This window comes from Chionomys nivalis, chromosome 18 (assembly GCF_950005125.1).
Source record: "Chionomys nivalis chromosome 18, mChiNiv1.1, whole genome shotgun sequence".
NCBI classification, from domain to species: domain Eukaryota; kingdom Metazoa; phylum Chordata; class Mammalia; order Rodentia; family Cricetidae; genus Chionomys; species Chionomys nivalis.
Window position 1 is genome coordinate 19,536,389 of NC_080103.1, and position 22,987 is coordinate 19,559,375.

The 22,987-nt window shown below is 46.5% G+C and overlaps 1 long non-coding RNA gene across 1 annotated transcript in view; it reads left to right on the plus strand.

The window, feature by feature from the left end:
• The window catches only part of LOC130890193 (uncharacterized), a 52,031-nt gene that overhangs the window by 9,686 nt on the left and 19,358 nt on the right, over positions 1 to 22,987 (plus strand). Inside the window, exons 2-3 of the long non-coding RNA XR_009058693.1 lie at positions 206 to 306; positions 1,059 to 1,171. This is a non-coding gene — a long non-coding RNA (uncharacterized LOC130890193). The remainder of the gene's footprint in view (positions 1 to 205; positions 307 to 1,058; positions 1,172 to 22,987) is intronic.

Sequence of the window (22,987 nt, forward strand, 5' to 3'; positions counted from 1 at the left end):
GGAGCAGGCTGTGCAGAACCATTTGTAGTTAAGCTTACAGGTGGGCCATAGTCCGATTCTTGAGCCTAATTTGTCTTTACTATAAGATGACTTTTAAGCCTAAGATGGAGGCAGGCTAGTTCAACACCAGAAATGTCGAAAAATGTTCTGACTAGAGAGACATTGGTTTGTGTCCTTGGTTTTAAATCTTTCTCCTTTTGCACAGAAAATGAACAAGCAGAGCCACCTAGAAGATATGTGTGGTGAGATATTTCACTGATCTTTGGACATGTGTGCTGAAGCCTGTCTAGTCACCAGGATGCAGAGGTAAGAGACACCTCACAGGGCTCTGTGGCCTGACCAGCTGGACTGATCAGACCACCACCCCATATCTCAGCCAAATCCTTTCAAAGTCCAGTTGACTTCCTTAGCAAAAAGCCCATTTAACCCCTAGATAAAAGTCTCTTGGCAGCAACTCTGCCTCCGGCCCCCTCCCATCATAACCAGAGTCTAAACTTTGCTAGTGACCCTCTTGTGAACCTTCTGCTGTGTGGAGGCTCTGTTTGCGTTCTCTTTCTAATAAAACTTTCTGACTTCACCCATCATTGTCCTTGAAATTCCTTCTTGGAATTTGTGAGACAGAGGACCCGGAGCCCCTGATTAGCTGTGGTGAGCGTGAATGTCTGGCACCTTTGCCCTTGAGTTAAGCTTGCTTGAGATGAGAACATTTCACATCATATCCACAGACCTCCAACTGTCCTAGTTTTACCTGGATGTGGTGACTGAGTACCGAGCTCTTCCCTACCTACCACAGAGGAGAGAAGTGTGCCTGTCTCTCAGGTGGCTTGTAACCTAATGGAGGAAGAAAATTAAGACCAGGGTTCAAGTGGGGACACAAGTGTCTTGCTATTTGCATGAGCAGGTGTGTGGAGAGAGGGCCTCTGATGACTGGGGCAATCAATCTCTCATTCCTTGAATTTGCTTCTCAGTTTATGAAAAATTTTTGGATAGAAATTTTCTTTTTCTGATATTTTGATGCCTCTGTCACTATTTCTGTTAAGTTTCCATTTTGCTGACAGGACCACAGGCTGAGAGAATTTCAGCAATAACTGAACACTGGCTCTGACTTTGGGTTCCTTACCCTTTTCTTGCAATATGCCAAGGACTGAAGAAAGAGGAAATGAGACTCCAGGTGAGTAGGGTTTAGAATGGTGGGAAGCACATTTCAGGGTGGAGAAATAGCAGCAGCAGCAGCAGCAGCAGCAACAGCAGCAGCAGCAGCAGCAGCACTCCTGCTTGGCACAGTAGAGGCTAAAAAGTGTTGGATGAAAGAGTAAACACACCAAGGAAGTCAAGAATGCCCCTTGTGCTATGCCAGTGGGATTCCAACTAATGTACAGGGGGCTTGTCCTACAGAGGAGGGTGTGACTAGATTAGGGGTCCTGCAGGTGCAGGCAGAGGAGTTTGGGTTGGGTGGAGACACGGGTTGGGGCGGGGCATGGAGTCTTCTCTGGAGGAATGGCAATTGTGTCTAGCCTTGTCTGTGCTATGCCCATCGGATGGTGTTCTCAGGGACATAGAGGTAATGCAGAAAGAAAAGAATGCTGCCAGATGAAGAGAGCTTTGAGTTTCCAGAGCCCACGGAAGGACGAGTCTAACAACCTCTCTAATTGCTTCCTCCTTTTCTTCTTTCTTCTCTTATTCTTAATATGAGATAGGTGTCGCATGATATTTGATCACAATGTGAACCCTGAGGCTGCTTAATTTACTGGAAAAACCTGTTCCTAGTTGTGGTGTGGCTCAGTCCTAGGCCACACCTTCAATTCAAGAGCTTTGGGCTTCAATATTTTTAACAGGATTAAATAAAGACAACCATAGGCCAAGAGGCTGAACAAGAAGCCAGTTGACAGAAAGTGAGCATAAGATTATTAATAAAAGAAACTATTGAGAGTAAGAGGGAGTCAGGAGGATGGATAGAGAGACAAACAGGAAGTAGGGGGACGGACATTGAGTTGAAGAATTCTTGTTTGAGACAGTAGGAAAGATGAGAGGCTTCAGGGTCAACTGCTAAGGGAAAGGCAAGCCAGGTGCTTCCTCTGCCTCTCTGATCTCGCAGGCTTTCACCTCCAGCATCTGGCTCCGAGTCTCTACTGGTAAGATTGAACGATTGAGATTTTGTTAAAAATAACAGACAGGGTCTTGTTTTATAGCACAGACCGATGGCCTGGAACTTGCTCCCCAGCCTAGGTTGGCTAAGAACTCTTGTTCTTTCTGCTTCCGCCTCTCAGCTGCTGGAATCACAGGTGCATGCCACTGGACTGTCAAATGAGGACTTCCCTCATTTCTTCAGAGCTCAGTGGAACTATCACCACTCCGATGCTCTAACTCAGCCAAGTGTCCCTCCAGTCCTACCTTTTCATAGCTCCCTTTGCTTCTCCCATGTGGCACTTGTCATAGTCGTAATTGGTTAGTTGATTAATACCCGACTTGGCTGTGAGTCCCCAAGTTCCGTAGATCAGCTATTGCTCTATGGCATTCAGGGTTGACTCTCCAGCAAGGAGCATGAAGTTGGGGCCAGTTACCAGGAAGGGTGTACCTAATGACTGAACGCACCTTGAAATGGGTATGGTGATATTAATTCACATGGAAGGTGGGAGGATGTAAGGCCATCTCATAAGATTGTTGCAAAGCTAAAGATTAATGGCGCAATCACTGTTGCTCGGGCAGAAATAAAGACCATGGAGGGCAGTGACTCTCAAGCTAATCCTGCGACCCTTTAACAAAGTTCCTCATGCTGTGGTGACCCTCAGGCATAAAATTATTTTCATTGCTACTTTATAACTGTAACTGTGCTACTGTTATGAGTCATAAGGAAAATGTTTTTGGAAAAGGAGGTTTGCCAAAGGGGTTGCGACCCACAGGTCGAGAACCACTGATTTAGCATGTCTACTAGAGGCAAGGACAAGTTTGTTGTCAGTCACCCAGAGTGGCAGGAGGTAGGGGAAGGGTGGAGAGTGACTGAGTGTTTGGAAGAACGACACAGCAGTGTGCCTACTGTCCATATGGAGACTGGAGGAGACCAAGAATGGCAGCACCCTCAGGAATTGTTGAGGCCTGCAGGACAGGCCTCTCTTCTCACGAGGCTTCTCACGAGGCTTCCCACCCTCCTTTGCAGCCTGGCTTTACTGCCCTTTTCTTGGACCCTCTCCGGTTCCCTGCCTTGGGATTCCTTGTATCCTCTTTACCTGGCTTAGCCCTTGGTGTTCCCTACTTGTGATCCCAGCGGGCCGCTCACTCTGATCTCTCCTTTCTTCCGTCTTCTCTCCTTCACCCTCAGGTCTTTCTAGCCTTTTCTCTTTCCATCACTACTTGGTGTGTTGCCCTTCAGGGTTTTCTCATCTCTCCTTCTTTTCCTATTAGTCATCTGCCCATTCAGTTTTGCATGCTGGGTATTTTTTTTTTTTTTTTGAGATCTGCCAGATGGATCGATACCAATACTGACAAATTCTTTTGACTTTTCTTCTCTTAGCCCTTCCACCTCTGCCAGCTGCTTCAATGTCCCCTCAATTCTCCATCCTTTCTAAGTTCCTAGATTAAACATATACATTCTGATTGTTGAAACTGGCCTAGGTACCAGACTACTCTTTCATTCTCTTTTGTGTTCTTTTCTTTGCATTTTCTTGGACAAATTGAGCAAGCCTGGAGTTACCCCTTAGCTGGGACCATTCTCTCCGCCCTGACCTAGCATACCCTCAGCTTATCTGTCAGGTTTTCTCTGGCTTCCCTCCCTCTCTTCTTACCTGACAACTAGGGAAGCTGCTCATTGTCTCTTCCTGTTTTAATCTAATGCCCCGTGCATTTGTCTTCATGTCAGCGTGCCTGTCTAGAAAATTGTCAGGGGACTTGGACGTGGCTGGTGTCACTCCCTTTCAGTCTAACTAAGTGTTGTCATGGGAAACCAGTCTCTTCATAAATACTTTTTGATGCTAATGTGCATGATGTTGCTGATGAAGAGATGACGATAAGTGAGATAAATCATGACAGTTTCTGGACCGAGTGAAATAGGTATTCAATAACCATTAGTAGTCTCTTAATCTGGATGGCAATGCTAATTGCTTTCCAAGACTCTCTTTTTGATTGCCAATAATGGGAACCGACTCAAAGGGACTTCTGGAGGAAGGAAGCCCAGTGGGGTGGAGCCTAGTGCACACTCAAGGGCAGAAGATGAACTTGGGCTTCTTTAGAGTCAGGAGCAAGGAAGTGCGATGCTATCAAGCATTGGGATAGCTGCTGTCCTTGTGTGGTTTCATCTCGTCCCCCTTTATTCTTCTCTTTTCTATGTACTTGGTTGAATTGGGATAGAAATGGAAATGGGGCAGAGGGCACCTTCCCTCATCCATCCTAAGAATCACAGTTGACAGTCTTGTAACAAAAGGCAATCAGAGACCAGCAGAATGTCTTAGTATTTTGTGATGTAAGAGGCTTCAGAAGCAAGGTAATGAAGACCCAGCAGAAACTGTTTATGCTTAGGGTCAATGAAGAAAGGACGGCTGTGGTAAATGACATCAGACAAAAGGGTGTGCCATGATGTCACCGGCAGAATGGGATGAAGCAAGGCCTGGCTGTGGCAGATTCCTTTCAGCCTCGCTGCAGTCTTCCTTCTTCCCAGGCCTCTGGATCACGGGAGAAAGGAAGAGTGACCTTCTAGGTTTTATCACTAATTTGGGAGAAAGAGGGTTCTAACCTCCATGATGTAACTTGGTGATGTGGGATTCCCCTCTGTACGTTGTTAATATGTTTTATTGCCATTGATTAATAAAGAAGCTGCTTGGACCTATGGCAGCACAGAATAGAGCAAGGCCAGGAATTCCAAGCAGACAGAGGAGGAAAAAAGGTGGAGTTAGAGAGATACCATACAGCTGCCGAGGAAGACAGATGCTGGAGAACCTTACGGGTAAACCACAAATCTCGTGGTGATACATAGATTAGTAGAAATGGGTTAATTCAAGATGTAAGAGTTAGCTAGAAATATGCATGAGCTAGTTGACCAAGCAATATTGTAATTAATATAGTTTCCGTGTGATTATTTTGGGTCTGAGTGGCCGGGAAACGAATAAGTGGCCTTTGCCTACATGTTGGGGAGAGGGATGCTATTTCTCTGACACACTTTTATACACAAAGAGCGGATGTTGACAAAAGCATTGCAGAGCCTCACAGAGACTTTGTTTCTCAGGCTCCTTCAGAAGCCTTCCAGGCCTTCTCCATAGGGCTGTACTTTTGGGTGCCATTCCATGGGCCCCAACAGCAAAGCGTGGCCACCTTACCCTGGTGTCAGTCATCAGCTCTCTGAGCTCCAGGGGTACCATGCTTCCAGGTCTTTATGTCTAAACATAAGAGAGAAGGACATGACCAACCCAGATGGTGCTCAACATCCCACTTTGGTCTATCAGCCACGGATGGAACACTGTCACAGGAATGCTTCCTCTCATGACAGAAGTGATCCTTACAAGTGTGATATGTGTTCTGGGCAGGAGGACAGGCAGAGACAACCAAAATTGTCTCCCATAGTAAGTGCAGGGGAAAAGCAATGTTTGGGAGACTGGATGCCGCTTGAACTCTTGTCTTCCGATGATCTTGGCCTTGAGCATCTCAGCTGAGAATCATTCCAGGAAGCAGGGCCACAAAGTTGCTGAGCTCAACTTGTCCAAGGTGTGGAGACAGCATCAGGGCACACCTAGGTCCTTCCCTTTCACAGGACCTGTTGGATCCAGGCACTTTCTGGGCTTTCTAGACAAGCCTGAGTGGCAGCCTCTTCTTAGAAGCTGATTACAAAGGCAAAAGCTCTTCAGCTCCTGGCAAAGATAGAGAAGAATCCTCCCACACTGGATGGGTTTGCCCTTCTGCAAGTGATTACTTTGGCTCAGATAAGAAGTCTAAGTTCCTAGTGAACCAGCAGATTGCTTATAATCTCTTCTCTCAGATTTGAGCTCAAACAACCTTAGTCAAACTCCTCATCACACCCCACCCCTAGCAAAATCTACTTTCTGACCTCTTCTGCAAAGAAACAGATGCTTAGGGTTACTGGGAGGATGGCAGGGCTCTGGAAGCTCTGACTGCTGGAATAAACAGCACCCACTTAGAAATGGAAAATTCTGGTTAGGAACTCATGGCTATACAGAGGGGAGGGCTCATGAGGCCCCACTTCTAGCTAAGGGGCTATTGATTGTTGGTGACTTCTGGGGGAGGGAGAGTCAGTCTTCTTTCATGGTGTGGCTCCTGGTAAGTCAACCACACCTCTAGCCCCACACTCTTGAGTACAGGAGTAGCACAAACTGTGTTTGGATCATTAAAACAAAGAAAAAAGGCGTGGAATTGAGAGGGGTGTGGGAAATGGTGGGTGGCTCTGAGAAGAGTTGGGGAGGAGTAGGGGGTGAATATGGTAAAAATGTACTGTATATATGTATGTATGAAATTGTCAAATACTTAATAAAAGTAGGTTTACAAAAAAGAACTCAGAGTAGGCAGCCCTGGCTTATTCATCCTGGTAGATTTACTTATAGTTAAGAAAGTTTTTCTTTTCTTTTTGTTAAAGCTCAGGGATCATATTATCTGAGTTTGAGAGAAGAACAACAGGAAGGCAAGCTGTAAATCTTGGCAGTTGCCAGAAGGAGGGAGGTGAAGAAGAGGAGAGGTCATGTCTTTAAAGTTAGACATGGAAGTCAGAAAGCAGTAACATGGGGGCTAGGTATGGGGTCTTCAGCAAACAGCAAGGAAGCCCAGAGGGTCAGAGAGCACACTTAGGCGCACAGCGAGGAAGCCCAGAGGGTCAGAGAGCACACTTAGGCGCACAGCGAGGAAGCCCAGAGGGTCAGAGAGCACACTTAGGCTCATGCTGTGTTGGAAAAAGTGAAAGAAAGAGGGAAAGGGAAGATGATGTTTTTGAGTTAGAGTTCAGAAAAATGGGCGAGACTTTGTAAGCAGTTGCCACTGACAAACAATTATATTTAAAACTCTTGTATTTAAAAGAGTCATGGGGAAACCAAGGCCTTTGCAGAACTCTGTATCTATTTACCCTGGATGTCCTGTCTTTGTCTTCTATCTGGAGGGAGTGGCATCCTCTTTTCCATGTCTTGGGTCTCAAATGCTGAGTCCTTTCATTTATTAGTTGTGTTCTGGGTCAAATTCTTTTTAAGAAAAATATTTCATGATTTTTTTTTTTAAAAAATGCTTATGGGTGTTTTGCCTGCCTGCATGTCTGTGTACCATGTGTATGCCTGGTGCCCAGTGAGGACAGAAGAGGGTGCTAGATCCCTCGAGACTAGAGTTGTAGACCATTGCGAGTTGCCATGTGATGCTGGGAATCAAACCCAGGCCTTCTGGACAAGCAGCCACTGTTCATAACCACAGAATCATCTCTCCAGTCCCCTGGGTCAAATTATTAACTTCTTTCAGCTTCAGGGTTTCCCTAAGTAAAACAATGACTAATTAAATACTAACGCCATTGGGTTATTCTGAAGCTAAAACAGGGTCCGTGTGAGTCCTCTGCCTGCCTGCATTAGGACCCTCTGAACTGAAGCTCTTACCACTGCTTCCTAAAGTGACCAGCATCTTTCAGAGGTGACTTTTAAAATCACAGGCACAGAACTGGAACAAAGCTATGTCCCCGTGAAGACTGTCCTATGAGTATATCTAGTGTGGGCTTCGCAGAATGCTAGATCCTCCAGAAACTGTCACTTAGTGGGAAGCTCCTGGGATTCGGGGCATACTTGCAGGGTGAGAAGTGATCAGGCTATCAAGAAGGGGAGGCCAGCTTGGTTTCCCAATATATCGATTTCTATTAAAAGATAATCACGTTGCAGCTGCGTATCCATCATGGACTGGCCTTTCTCTGCTTGATGGCCCTGTTACTCTAGGACTCAGGAGGCTGGTGCCCTTCTGCCCATCCTCAGCCCCCTAGAGAAGTGATCTGACCCTGTCCTGATATTTTCTTGGGGTTGGCATGTCTTCTCTCATTTTCACTTGTCCTTTCCTATTTTTCAGCTGTCCAAGAGTTCTTTTTAAGTCTCCTGACTTTCCTGAAGTTATTGGGTGTTAAGAAATGTGCCACATTCTTTGGTAAGAGAATTGTTTTCCATCCATCTGTCCATCCATCTCTCCATCCATCCATCCGTCCATCCACCCATCCATCCATTCCTCCAACCATTATCATCATCCATCCATCCATCCATCCATCCATCCATCCATCCATCCATTCATTTAGGTATCTTTTATGAACACTTACACAGCACCAGGGTCTGTGTTGAAGACCAGGAATCCAGATCTTCTTGAGACGCTTCATCTTCCCTGAAGGTCTAACAACAAACTCTCCTCTGCAGGTGTCAAAGGAGGGCACTCACTCTTAGTGTTCATTTTTTGGCTCCTAATCCCGCTGGTTGATTCTTTAATTGAATACTTTGCATACGGTAAGTTTTCTTGATATCCTCACTGCCTGCCTGGCTTTTCCAGCCAGGGATAATATCCCTTTGTGTACTAATCGGCTTTCTGTGATCATCCGCATCCTCCAGATTCTCAAAGGCAACTCAACTTGAAACCTCTTAAGCAAACAGAATCCTGGAATTTGCATAAATGATTAGGTCTGCACTTTCAATTTGGCCAGGGTGCTTCCCAGCTTGCCAGATCCCTCTGACTCCAAGGTGGGGTGCTCATACACGGAAAGAGTGGGGTCTTCGGCAAGAGGTGCAGTCAGTAGAGCCTAGTTGGGTCAGAAGCTTTAGGGCCTATTTCATCTCTACCATCATTGACAGCGTGGCCTTGGGTGAGCTTCTGAACTCTTTCTATCTCTGTTTTAGACCAGTTCTTAGCTAAGTAAGAATTAAGTAGGCTAGCCCATCAGGGACACATTCATAATTGCAGAGCTTGGGGGGTAAATGTAGGAGGATCAGGAATTCAAGGTAACCTTCGACTACCAAGAGAGTTAGAGGCCAGCCAGGGTCACGTGAGACTCTGTCTCAAAAAAACTAAAGTAACAACAGCAACAACAACTAATCCCAGCCTCCAAAACAAGCTAATTCAGGCTAAACACTGTGTCTGAGCCAGAAGAAGTTCTTGGTAAACAACAGCAAAGATAGTAATAGTTATTCTTATTTGAAGATAGAAGGGGATTCTGAGAATTTGTTAGTGGATTCCTGAAAAGATGACTGCTCACATCTGCTGTTGACAGAATAGACATCTCGTTTATTAAGATGGAACGGTGTTAAATTTGTTCTCTGTGTGGTCTCTTAGCTGTCAAGTACTTCTGTGAGGTGGGCATTCTGGTTTTCCATTTCCAGAAAGAAAAATTACTAGAAAGTTAGGTAACTTGGTTTAGGATCACATAGCCAGAGGTAGTGAACAGGATTTGAAATCAGGTCCCCTGACACCCCCACCCCACCCCCTTTAAGTGTCTATTCTAAACAAAGGAAAATTTCTGCTGTAGTAGGTGGAGTTAAGGCATAAACCAGCATGCTCCCCAAGTATTAGACCACTGAGCCATGGTCTCAGTCCTAGGAAGGAAATAAAGAGTAGATCTGTCTCAACTGCCCAAATTGTTTTTGCTCGATTTTATAAAATAAAAACCAAAACTCAGACAAGGCCGAAGTCCAGACAGAGGAGCAAAGAGGCCTGGGTCTGTCTGTGTCTGCCAAGTGGGCATCATTCCTGAGTATCTATCCAGTTGTCTGTGTGACCTTAGGCAGGCGACTCAACTCATTTACACTCCAGTTTCTTTACCTACAAAACAGCAGGGAAGAACAGACAGCCACCTCGCTGCATGTTTGAGCCGCAGGATAAATGGTGATGTATTGAGTGGGCTTCATACACTGGAGCTCTGTAAAAATGGAAGGATTATTACCATCGCCCCGTAAATCTCTCCCCCATCCCCTTCCCTATGCCGCCTCCAGCTTTAAAGCTTCCAGAGCCTGCCAAGTTATAATCCCATATCTCGGCATTGGAAAGGCAGGCCTTTTATTCTTTGTGACCCTTGTGTCTTGTTGCAACTCTCAGTGTGGATCGGCCTCTGCTGGTGTGGCTTGGACCAAGGGCTTGAGTGCACGGGCCCACTGATGCTTTCATGGGTGCCTCCTTGCCACAAAGCTGCTAACAGCATCCTAGGGCAGGGTTCTGATGGAGCCTCGTGGACCACACCCCACACACTCCCATTAACTCCAGCTTCTAGAGAGGCAGCTCCCTCCTTTAGCTCCCCTACCCAAGGCACTCAGACTTGCTATTTCAAGTGGCTTTCTGTTGAAGGCTCAGAAGAAGCAAGCTAAAGACCCTTAAAACCCGCTGTCTTTTAACCCCTTCTCTGCCTGCTTTCTTTCCTTGCTCTTCTTTTACTACAGTTCCGGCCGCTCTGGCTTCCTCTCATGAGCCCACATCCACTCAGCTTGGGGCCTCACTTCAGCTTCCTCTTTGGGCTGTTTCTCTTTGCGAATGAGTCCGATGTCAGGGCTGGGTTTAGATGTTATCTGGCCCAACTGTGTGATTTTTCTTAAATGAAGAAACTGAAACCAGAGGAGAGCGTAGTTCATTCAAGTGTATTCGATTTGTTGCTTCCCTACCCATGTAGGAGGATGCGGGCAGGATGTGCTGGGTTGGGAAATGGGCAGAGGAATAACAGGACACAATATTTTTAAGTTCTTCTCATCTAGAAGGCAGATCTGATTGTTTTAGCTGTCAAGCACGTACCCTCTTCCACAGAGCAAGAAGTGGTTTGAATGTGATCTATTGTGGCAGTAGGGACACTGGTGTGGTACAATTCTGGATTCTGTCAATTATGTTTTAAATAAATGCTGCTTGGTCAGTTGCCAGGCAGGAAGTATAGATGGGACAACCAGACAGGAAGTAGAGACGGGGCAAGGAGAATAGGAAGAAGGAAGCTCTTGCCGCAGTCCTACCCAGACCACGGAAGAAGCAGGATGTGATCTGCCTATAGATAAGAATAATGGGTTAATATATGTTATAAGAGCTAATACGAAGCCTGAGCTAATGGGCCAATCAGTTTATAACCTAATGTATACTCTGTGTGATTTTCTTTGGAACTTACTGGCTGTGGGAACTGGGCAGGATAGAAACCCCAACAAAGCAGGCCCTCATGTTACAGGGCACCATGAAGTGGGAATTCGCTAAGTGCAAGCCAGGTTCCCAAGTGACCAGTAGGAGAAATGTGAAGGCTGGCCATCCTTCTCCCTTTAACTGTGCATTCTCTGCACACTCCAGTCCAGAGATGTGCGGCCTGGGTAAGATAATCTTGGTAGCCTTCTCTGGAACTGCGTGGTGCTGATTCTGTGCCTGTTTCAGCCTCCCAGCTCAAGAGACACTCACCGATGCCTTGCAGTGCTGTGTGGTTCTTCGGCACTCAAGAAATGTTAGATAACTGTTGCCATCAGCTGCAGTAGAAAGGAGTAAGTTGCATGAAATTTCATTTCCCCCTTGCTCCCATGATCAAAAAGACAGAGAAAATGCGATTATCTCCTCTTGTCCACAGACAATCTCATTGCCTCTGCTCCACTGGCTGTGTAGCCACGAGCGCATTTCGGCATCTTTTCGTAACAAATGCAAGACAGGCCCTGGTGGCAGACTGAAGTGAAAGAGAATCAAAACTCTTTCCCTGGTCCTGTGTGGGGAAGCAGAAGAACACTTTCCTTCAGTTTCTTGAAAAGATGCTCCAGTCCCGCTTGACCTCCAATTCTTCAAGCACTGAAGAAGTTAGACGTGCAGGGGTGGGGTAGAGTGGGGGAGAGTAAGTCCCCCACCCCACTCTAGTGTGTTAGTGACACAGGCTGTTGCAAGCGGAGCCAGATCTAGACCGAGCACATGTTAGGATCACGATTTGTCTTCTTTCTAGTTAAGAGCTTTGTGTCCCCAGCCTTGCCTCTTCAGGGCTGTCCCCAGGCATTCAGTGCTATTCCTAACCACGCACGCATATCCCACCAGTGACATAAAAGCCTCGAAGTTAAACGTGTCATCTAGCACACATAACAAGGGTGCACCCTGCTTTTGCTTCCGGTTTCTCTGAACACTCCTTTTTTAATTCTCCAGCCTATCTCTAGATGCACGCATATGGTCTCACCAAGGCTCAGCTATGTACCCAACTCACCCCTACAGTCCTTTCGGCAGGGGGATTTTGGCAAACTCTCTAGCTTCCTGCATCTTCAGGAATATTTTGCCATTCTTTACAGATGGCATCTAGGGTGGTAGGGTCTACCCTTGCTTTCTGTTCATGCTCCAGGTCCTGAACCTTACTGGGTTTGCTCCAGAATTTTGAATTTCACGATGGGTCCTCAGTTCCATTTTTTCTCCTGAGAAAGCCAGGCCGTTTGCAGTTCTTATTGCCCCAGCTTATTTCTTCCTCCCCTGATTTGGCTCTTCTTCCTGCCCACTGGCACTGATCCCCTAAAGGGCCAGGTGGTTTGAGTTTTTGCACCCTCTCTCTCCAAATTGCTCTTCTCTGTCACTAAACCCTCTATTTATTTATTTTTTTTAATGAAAAAAAAATTTCTGCCTCCTCCAAGCCTCCCATTTCCCTCCCCCTCCTCCCCCTCCTCTCCCCCTCCCTCCACTCCTCTCCCCCTCCCTCTCCAGTCCAAAGAGCAGTCAGGGTTCCCTGCCCTGTGGAAAGTCCAAGGTCCACCCCCCATCCTCTGTTTAACCAATCCCGTGGTTCTGGTCACAACTAGAAAACCGAGGGTTGGTTCTCTGCTGCCCCCTGGGGGTGCACATTCTCACAGCTGGCTCATAAACCCCTTCTGAACCCCTATAAACCAAGAGGACATTCCAACATCAGGCACTTCTCCCTCCACCCTCCCTTTCTGTTCTCAACCAACTGTAAGCACACAGATGTGTTCTCCAGCTGCAAAGTCCTCTGTGGTGGCCAGGTGAGGACTGCACGTTTTCTACCCAGCTCAGGATCTGCAGAGAGAAGACTGGCTTCCCCACACTGCCATTCCCTTCACCCGTGGAGAATGGAATCAGTGTAGATTTGCTCCAGCATGGGCTCTGCTAGCACAAACATACATGTGCACATAACACCCACATGCCAAATATTCAATTTCGGTAAACAACCAGACCCTGCTAATTAAAATGTCTCATCCATTTAGACCAATGTAACAATTAATTTAGTCAGGCAGTAATTGTGCGAGTCCAATACTCTTTCTTTTCTTTCCCATCTAGTTGGCTGGTAGACTCATTTCCTGGGTGGAGACCACACCTTCTGATCTTTGAAATCGTTACTCCCTGGGGGCCTCTCACCTCACAGGTCACTGATGAGACAGACTCCTGCCTTCAAGGAATGTGGGTGCATCAGGTTGTTCCTGGCTCAAGCCACGCAGAAATAGCCTGGGTCTGATTTTCATCTGGAATACTGCCTGTCTTTTCCTGATTCTTCCCAGGATGGAAAAGCCTGGAACTGTGAATACTTCCTGTGTTCCCATTCTTACTCCTTTCAGAAACTGTTATATTAGTATAATTTAAATTAGCACGGCTAGGAGGTAGAAGGAAAGGGAGAAGAGGGAGATCAAAGAGACAAAAAATGCACACTAACAACTGAGATGCAGGGCAAGAGGAAGGCTCTCGCCCATGCAGTTTGATGCACAAAGAGGAACATCAGAACCATATTCTGCCATCCCCAGCATACAGACCAAGACCAAAGGGTACTTGTCTACTCCAAACCCTTTGTCTCAAGATGGGGCTCTTCCTTGGAAACACTATCAAATCCGTAAGGCCTTGAGTGTGGTCATTGGAATACCTGTGGTGGACACCATTAGAGAGGCCCGGTTTGAGTAACTGCAGCTGTGGTCTTGGAATTCCTGCACAAACCAGAGTAAACGTTGCAGCTAAACGTAAAGGTGGAAAGGGTAGACTTAGAAAGTCAACCAGGATTTATGGAGGCAGATCCAGGCTTTTTCCGAGGAAGGGCAAAATATGATTAATTAGCAGGACAGTTATTTAAGAGAAAGAAAGAAAGAAGACTGTGAGTGCAGAGCTAGGTATAAAATTGGACACTTCTCACAAACAAACAGATAGATAGCTATAAACCGTACATCTCAAAGTGAACAGACAACGCAGGAACAGAAAAGTAGCAAGGCTAAAGATGAAGTGGGTGACTGACACGCCTCTCGGGCGCTTTCTTCCTACAATTTAGGTTGCGTCCTCTTTGATGTTCCCTCAAATGACAACAGTTTGGCATGTTGTGTCCTCAAGGCAGAATATAAAAGGTAACCCTGTTTCTCTTCCAACACAATTGATCAAGTCTGCTTTGAATTATTGATAAGATCCATAAAGCATGAGACTCCGCTCACCGATACGTTTGTTTTTGGGGACAGGGCTACGGGCTTGTGCTCTGTGACACAGAAGTTCTAGCAAAGGCCAGGAGGAGAAGTCTCGGTTGTGTCCAGGCACCATCCGTACCTCTGCTCCTGCACTGCTGTGTTGTGAAGCCAGGTGGGCTGGCTTGTTGGTAGGAAGGGTAAGACGTCCTCCCAGAGTCACTTCTGCAGGGCGGCGTGGCCCAGCTAATTCCAGTCCCAGCCAGGAACCGTGTGGATATAAAAACCCACAATAAACTCCTTCAATTCAGTTCCCCTTACTCTGTATCCTTAAATGCTCAAGGCGACTCTGCACCCAACCAGTGACAGGAAGACAGAAAGATGCTAGGATAGGTGTAATGATTGTTCTGTGTAGCATTTTCACTAATCCATTACAAGGACACTTGCTTTGACAAGATTTGGTTAAAATGTAGCACCAAAGAATGTTTTGCTGAAACATTTCCAGGGCAGCTCTGGAAACTCGGGAAGGGTTTCGAGGGTGAAGGCCCTTGGTGATTAAGTCTTTGTGGGTTCAGAATTCATCTGCGATCAGTGTTTAGATTATGAATTCACCTGGTGATGGGAATCACACTATCCTAACTCACGCCTTCAGGTGAAAGAGAGGGCCGTGCAGTCATTATGGGTGGATGTTGGAGACAGCAGTTCTGGGTTCAAGTTCTGGTTGGGTAATGTAGGAGTTTTGTGATCTTGGATAAGTTACCAAAATGTCAGCTCTCCCATCTATAAAATGGGCGTACTAATAGTGTCAGTATAATGCACATAAATTGGAAAGCAAGAGATAACACTGACAGTTTTGTTTCCTAGAGAGAGGAAAGGTAACTTTGAGCTTTTGGGGTTGCTTGGTGAGAGTAGAGGGACTGTCATAAATGAGGGAATATTTAGGGTAGACCCCCAAGATCCCATAGGATACAAACTTTAAATGGGATGTACATCACAGCAGAGATGTGACCAGTTTGCTGGGAAGACAGGGTGTCAAAGAGGGAAGTTTTATGAACATTGAGGGTTTTTAAAAAAAAAATGAGGCTGAATTTGGTATATATGTGTGCATTCATGTGTGTGACTGTGCTTGTGTAAATACACAGCATGGGAGCTAGAGAACAGCCTCAAGTGTTGGTCCCTGCCTTCCCCTGCTTCTGCAGGGCTAGCTGGATCACAGATTCTGGGGGTTCTTCTGTCTCTGTCTCTTATCTCCCAAGAGGAGCACTAAGGGCCTGAGTTATGTGTCTGGTTTTAAGTGGGTTCTGTTAGGGTCTCATGCTTTGACCCGGGAATCATCTCCCTAGTCCTGAAAGAGGAGTTTTGAGGCAGGAGAGAGAGGACTGGTGAGGAGAGGGAATACGGAGTCATGAGACCCACGAAAAACTCACTGAAACCATCCAGGCAGGAGATGATGAGCGGCCTCGGCAGTGTCAGCCACACACACACACACACACACACACACACACACACACACACTCACTCACCCTCACCCCGGAATAACAGACATCACATTTGTGGCATGGTTTTACTCTGTATTGCTTTGAATTGTTTATCCTTCTCTCTGCTGGGATTTAACAAGTAGAAGACAGGCCTGGCAGAGCTGTCGCCGGTGCCAGCTTGAAGCTGTGCCCTTTCAGGCATGTACTGGGCCCTTGCATGACAGAATGACACCCCCTCAGCCAGTGGGGGTTACTCTTGGCTCTAGCTGCAGCTGGCTGACTTGTCTTCACATCTGCACAGGCTCTTTCTGGGAGCCATAGGAGCCGCCAACAAGGGCTGGCCTCCAGCAGCCTGATGGGCAGCCCAATTTATTGTATGTTGAAACGACACCAGAACCACAATGCTTCTTGCAAGAGACAATTTGGTTCTTGTAATTGTTAGCCTGGGGGCAGGAAAGACATAGACTAGCCATTCTCTCTCTCTCTCTCTCTCTCTCTCTCTCTCTCTCTCTCTTTCTATAAAGTAAGGATGATAGGAACAGGTTCCCTGAGAAAAAACTCAGACCTGACTCCTGTCCCTTGCCCTGGGGCCTCTCAGTCCACGATCTTTAGCGTGGGGGACTCTTTTGAGCCAGACACAGGCAGAGGTGAAGTAAACACTAGTCCACAGCATCAGCCAGACAGAAAGTGGAGTTTTGTCCAAAGGTTTCTACCTTATTTGGATCAAGTGAGATTCTAGAAGTATCTGCTCATTGATTCAGGGCCAGTTGCAAACCTAATAAATCATTAATGGTGATTTTTTTCCTGTAGTGCCGAGGGCTGAACTCAGCATGCAAGGCCAGTGCTTTTCCACCAAGCTACAGCCCCAGCCTCCGTTAACAGGAGTTCGTAACTGTCCATCCTCAAGATATGGAAAGTGGAGGCGTAGATGACTTCAGATCAGGCAAAAAGAAAGTTAGAGGGACCTATTGCTGAACACAAATTTCATGAGGAAGCCCCTCCTCCGCCCCCTTCCTGGTATTTAGCTTGTTTGTCCAAGCTGCATAGCTTAATACAGATTTTGGCATACCAATTAGTCCTAATTTATTGACTGACTGGTTGTATTCTGAGATGAATAATAATTTGGACCAGGTAATTAATTTCTATTACTTTCCTGTGAGAAGGAGGGGTAAAGATCACTGTGGACGTCTTCATTCATTCATGTGTTTATCTAGCAAATATTTACCGTGTGCTTCCTATGTCTCAGGCATTGCATTATGTGCTGGAGACAGAACGCCCCAAATGCCTCCAGCAGCTATAGCTTTGTTGTAAGTGGTCAGTTCATTGGCACAGGGGAAGAGACAGGTGAGCACATAGCTCATTCCCACAGGAAAAGAACCTGTTGCCAGGGGAACCTGTCCCCAGTGAGGGGTGCAGGAGACAGTGGCTAGTGGCTGTTCATTTGTGATCTGAGGGAAGGGTGGAGTTGGAAGTATGGCTAGTCTACTAGTTGCTTTGCTTTTGCTATGCTAAAATACCAAGATAACTTCCCTAAGAAAGCCTTTAACCTGGCTTAGAATTCCAGAGGGTTGGAGTCTACGATGGTGAGTCAAGGCACAGTGGCAGGAACGGCTGAGAACTCACATCTTGAACCAGAAGTAGGAGGTAGAGGCACTGGGACAGTTCAGAGCCTGCTCCAGTGACACACCTCCTCCAACAAGGCCACACCTCTTAATCCTTCCCAAAGGCTTCTACCAACTGGGGCCCAGGTATTCAAACATGGGAGGCTATGAGGCCATTCCCATTCAAACCACCACAACTAGGGAACCAAAGACAAGGCCAAGAGAGACTACTATTGCAATAGTATGAAGCTGCCCCAAGGGAAAAGGATGTGTTTCACCCAGGCTTGGTTCTATTTATTTATTTATTTATTTATTTATTTATTTATTTATTTAATCATTTAGCTTCTCACAGCTGACTCCAGCCAGCTCAAGGTGGAAGATATTGTCATTAAACAAAAGGGAAAACTGAACGAAGAGAGTGTCTCTAGGCTCTTACTAGGTCACCTTAGATTTTGTCTCCAGGACAATAGATTCCAGTAGCTCCCACTGCCTGTTACTTTCTGTGTGACTGTGTTCAAGTCTGCATCCTAGATTCAAGAAGATGATGATGAACTGAGTCTGGGGCCAAGCACTCTACCCTCGGTCCAAACAGACCAAGGGAGGAAGCAGGTGTGGGGATGGCTAATGAGAAATCCCTGCGAATCCTCTCATCCACTTTCCTCTCACCCTCCTAGGCTTTGTATTTTATTGCTCTGAAGAAGGAATTGAGGACGGGAGGTCCTTCCCTGAAAGATGGTGCAGGGGAGTCAAAAAGCTTTCTTAATGTCTCCACCGAGTTCCCGGGGGGGTCTAATGCAGCCTGGTAGGGCTCACTGGCTTCTTTTCTCCGTGCCCATCATCCCTGTGAATGGGTTGCCTGTGCTCTCCACGCTGCTGGATTTCAGCATAACCTCCAACATGTCTGTGAAACACCAGAGACCCTAGAGGCCTGAGAACTTCCCTGGACTGTGACTGGAAGTGGCTGGAGAGAGGGAAGGAAGGTGGAGGGGCACACTGGTGGAGAAACGTTCCGGACTTCAGGGGTAAAGAGAAATGTGCCACTTGCCCAAGTTTAATTTGGGTTTATCCAAGTGAGTAATTTCTTCTGGCAGCCACGAGAAGCCCCTAACCCCCTGAGACCAAGGCTGATCAGAATTCAAACTGCAGTTCTGACAGCTTCAAATTGGAATCAGGCTCAGCTGTGGGGCCTTTGAGGGTCCTTGCCTTGCCTCTCTCAAGTCTCCAGGCCCAGAACAGAATTCTCAGGGGCCGGCGGCAGCACGGCTCTGCCGAGTTCTCTGATGCCCATCAGGGATAGGTGTATCTTTACCAGCCTCCCTTCCTCATTTTTTCCATCTGGTAATTGACTCGATATGCCTGGACTGGCAAGCGTGAAGGAGTCTAACCCCAGAAGACGCCCCTACTCACTCCCTTTGGGCAGATCCTCTAGTCTTTTCCTTACTCCCGGGATGGGCAGTTAAATGGAGATTCAGTCTTCTCTCCCTCCCTCTCTCTCTCTCTGTCTCCCTCTCTCCTTCCTCCCTCCCTCCCTCTCTCTGTCTCTCCCTCCCTCTTTCCCTCCCTCCCTTCTTCCTTTCCCCTCTGTCTCTCTCTCTTTCTCCCTTCTTCCTTCCTCTCTCTCTCTGTCTCTCCCTCCCTCTCTCCCTCCCTCCCTCCCTTTCCCCTCTCTCCCTCCCTCTTTTCCTGCCTCCCTTCCTCTCTTTTCCCCTCTTTCCTCCCTCCCTCCCTCCCTCCCTCCCTCCCTCCCTCCCTCCCTCCCTCCCTCTTTTTTTCCCTCTCTCCCTCCCTCTTTTCCTCCTTCCCTCTCTTTCCCCCCTCTCTCTCCTCCCTCCCTCCCTTCTTCCTTTTCCCTCTGTCTCTCTCTTTCTTTCTCCCCTTCTCTCTCTCTCTCTCTCTCTCTCTCTCTCTCCTCTCCCTCCCCTCCTCCTCCTCCTCCTCCTCCTCCTCCTCCTCCTCCTCCTCCTCCTCTTCTTCTTCTTCTTCTTCTTCTTCTTCTTCTTCTTCTTCTCTCTCTCTCCCTCCCTTTCTCCTCTTCCTCCTCTTCCCCCTCCTCCTTCCTCTCTCTCTCTCTCTCTCTCTCTCTCTCTCTCTCTCTCTCTCTCTCTCTCTCTCTCCCCCTCTCTCTCCTTCCCCCCAGAGGCCCAGACTCCCAGACGATGAAACTAGAAGGCATCTCAGATACTTGCTACTCTATCCTTTCATTCTATGGGAGAGGCAGGCGCATCAGAGAGGATGAGACTTGTCAAAACCAATCAGTGGTTGGTGACAGACTTGGCTTTGGACCCAAGAGCTTTGGAAGCTCAGCCAAGGAGTCACTCATGCTGTCTCTCACACCCCTACTGCTTTTCCTCCTGTTGTTGCCCTCTCTAAGGCTGTGGTTCTCAACCTTCCTGATGCTGCAAGCCTTTAATACATGTGTAGTTACCCCAACCATAAAATTATTTCGTTACTACGTCATAACTGCAATTTGCTACTGTTATGACTTGTAATGTAAATATATGATATGCAGGAGAGCTGATGGATATGTGACCTCCAAAGGGTCATGACCCACAGGTTAAGAACCTCTGCTTTAAGGTCTGCATTGGTTTCAAATTTGAAGGTAGGGAAAGTTATTGCATCTCCTGTCTCTTCCCTGAAGTGGTTTTCTTTGGGTAAGAATTTCCTGGCCTGAGCGTCAGATTGAGGCTCAGCTGATTCTAAGAAATGGCTGCTTAGACCTGTGTCTCCAGCTTAAGGGTCCAGAGTGGCACTGCAGACAGTGTCCTGTTGGTGCAGGCTCCTGCATCCTATCTGAACAATAGAAGAGATAAAGAAGTACACGGAGGAATCAACCCATTTGTCAGCGTAGAGACTTGCTCAGTGTGTTTGCACACAGTGGTAATAACAGTGCTCCAAGCTCCTGGAGATTCCGGTCCTCCAGTGATAGTGCACCCTGCTGGAGAGCAGACATATTGTGTGCACCTGAGAGCCAACTGCACTTCGGGGGAGAGGCATCTGGACCCATCAGGCTTGCCCCTTCTTTTCCAGAAATACCTGACATGCTCATCTCACTCCAAAGACAGTGATTTTATTTTCTCACAGAAGTGATTTGTTTCCTTCCTTCCTTCCTTCCTTCCTTCCTTCCTTCCTTCCTTCCTTCCTTCCTTCCTTCCTTCCTTCCTTCCTTCCTCCTTTCCTCCCTTCTCTCTTCTCTCTTCTTCCTTCTTCCCTTCCCTTCCCTTCCCTTCCCTTCCCTTCCCTTCCCTTCCCTTCCCTTCCCTTCCCTTCCCTTCCCTTCCCTTCCCTTCCCTTCCCTTCCCTTCCCTTCCCTTCCCTTCCCTTCCCTCCCTCCCTTTCTTTCTTTCTGAAGGTCAGATGAAGTGATCAAAATGGACACCTGCTGGTTCATACAGGAATAACCCGGAGATATGAAAACAATCCTGAGCAGTTTGATTTATTCGGTGTGTATGCTGCTGCTTGGGTGTTGCGGTTCTTTAGGATTTCCAGTTAGTTTGAATGTACAGGAGACTCAAAGTCGCTGCTTGATTTTTTATGTTGTTTATTTTTGTTGCTATTTTTACCCACCCCCTGAGATAGGGTTTCTCAGTGTAGCCACGGTTGTTCTGGAACTCACTCTGTAGCCCAGACTGGCTTCAAACTCACAGAGATCCTCCTGCCTCTGCCTCCCTAGTGCTGAGATTAAAGGAATGCACTACCACTGCCTGGCTATTTCTAACTTTTTATAAAAGATACTTTAATTGTTTATTTTAAAATTTTATCGCATTTATTGCTGTATGTATAACTTTTAAATAAGGATATTGGTGTATAAGTATATATTATGTGTTGAGCATATTCTCCTCCATGGCCCTGCCCCATCTTTCGCTGTCTCGTTTCTCCCCTTCCTTTACTCTCCAAATTAGCTTTGCTTCTAGTTTCACTGTCATCATACATCACATACATATAAATCTATCTATCTATCTGTCTGTCTGTCTGTGTGTGTGTGTGTGTGTGTGTGTGTGTGTGTGTGGATTTTAATAAGAATGTAAGGATATGCTGAGATCAAACAATAATTGTAGAGGCAACAAGGAGGGAGGATGAACATGAAAATAATTGATTTTTCTTTGCAAGGTAATACAATATGTATATATGATCTATGTCTATCTCTCCATCCATCCATCCATCCATCCATCCATCCATCCATCCATCCTCCCCCTCTCTCCATCTCCGAAGACCCAAGCTCTTTCCTGTCCTTTGCTCTGCTCCTCCTAGCTCTGTTTTACTACCTCTGTGGTTGCAACCCAGCTTTATCCTGGATGTAGGCTCCACATGCGGTCAGATGATGGTCAACAGAAGAGGGCATTTTAGAATCTGATTCTTGGAGGAAAGAATCACTGCCCAGAATTCTCAGCAGGACTGTCGTTAGAAAGGAGGAAGAGAAGGGTTGGTGAGCTTACTGATGGTAAATGAATATAGTCTGTCATCCACTTTATTCTGTAGGTTTGTCATTCTCAATTATGGTGACAAAGGTCAGACTTCTGTATGTCAGGTCTGTCAAATAGAAATAAGGGTCTTGCTGATATGCCCATCTCTTTTATTCTGAGACTTTAATGAACTGCCATGCCAAGATGTATATGGATTGACTGTCCACTGTCTGGTCTGCTAGCCAAGCTCCATGTGTCTCTGTCATTCATGGTTTTTCCCAGCTTGCACTATTTTATAATACTCAACATGCTTGAAAATACACATACTGTTTCCATACAGAGCTTCTCTCCAGTACCGTTTGCTGACAGGGACTAGTTACAATGGCTTTTGGTGAAAATGTAGGGACTCTTATCACCGATGTATTTAGTGTTGTCTTGATGGAAGTCCCAAGTTTGGAGTACTCCTGGGAGTTGGGAGATGCAGTTGGGGGTAACTAATCACTCAATGATAATTCTGCTCCAAAACTTCTGTCTCCTTAGGCCTTTGAATTTCCTTCTTCTAAATCATGCTTTGTAATTTCTAGAACCAAAGCTGCATTTTGTACAAGGCACCAATGAGTCCAGGTTTCTGTCAGCTTAACTAGCAAATAATTACAGTGTCTCCTAGTTCTTCAAGTAGTGCATTGAATGCAGAGATATTAGTAAACCTAGCTAGTTCATATATTGCCCAGCTCTCCGTCAGTGTCAGTTACCAGAGGCACACATTTTTGTCCATTAGCTCTTTCTTTCATACCTTAGGTAGGGACATGAGATATACTTACGCCTTACCCCATCCTGTCCCGGGATATGCTGAGATCAAACAATAGTTGTAGACGCAGCATTGAGGGAGGGTGGGCATGAAAAGAATTGATTTCTCTTTGCAAGGTAATGTGATGTCATAATGAATCCTGATTGTCAACTTGATTGGACTGAAAACTACCTAGGGGATTAGTAAAATATACCTTTGGCTGTATCTGTGAGGCCATTTATAGACAGGATCAACTAAGTAAGGACAATACTCTCTAATTGAATGTGGCAGGCACTATCTTGTAAGTGGAGAGAGGGGGAGCTTGATGGAATATGGGAAGAGAAAGGGAAAAGCCAGTAGCATCCGGCGTTCTCTCTTGGCTTCCCGGTCAACATGATGCGAACGCTCCTGTTCTGCTAGTCTTTCCACACCGCCGTGG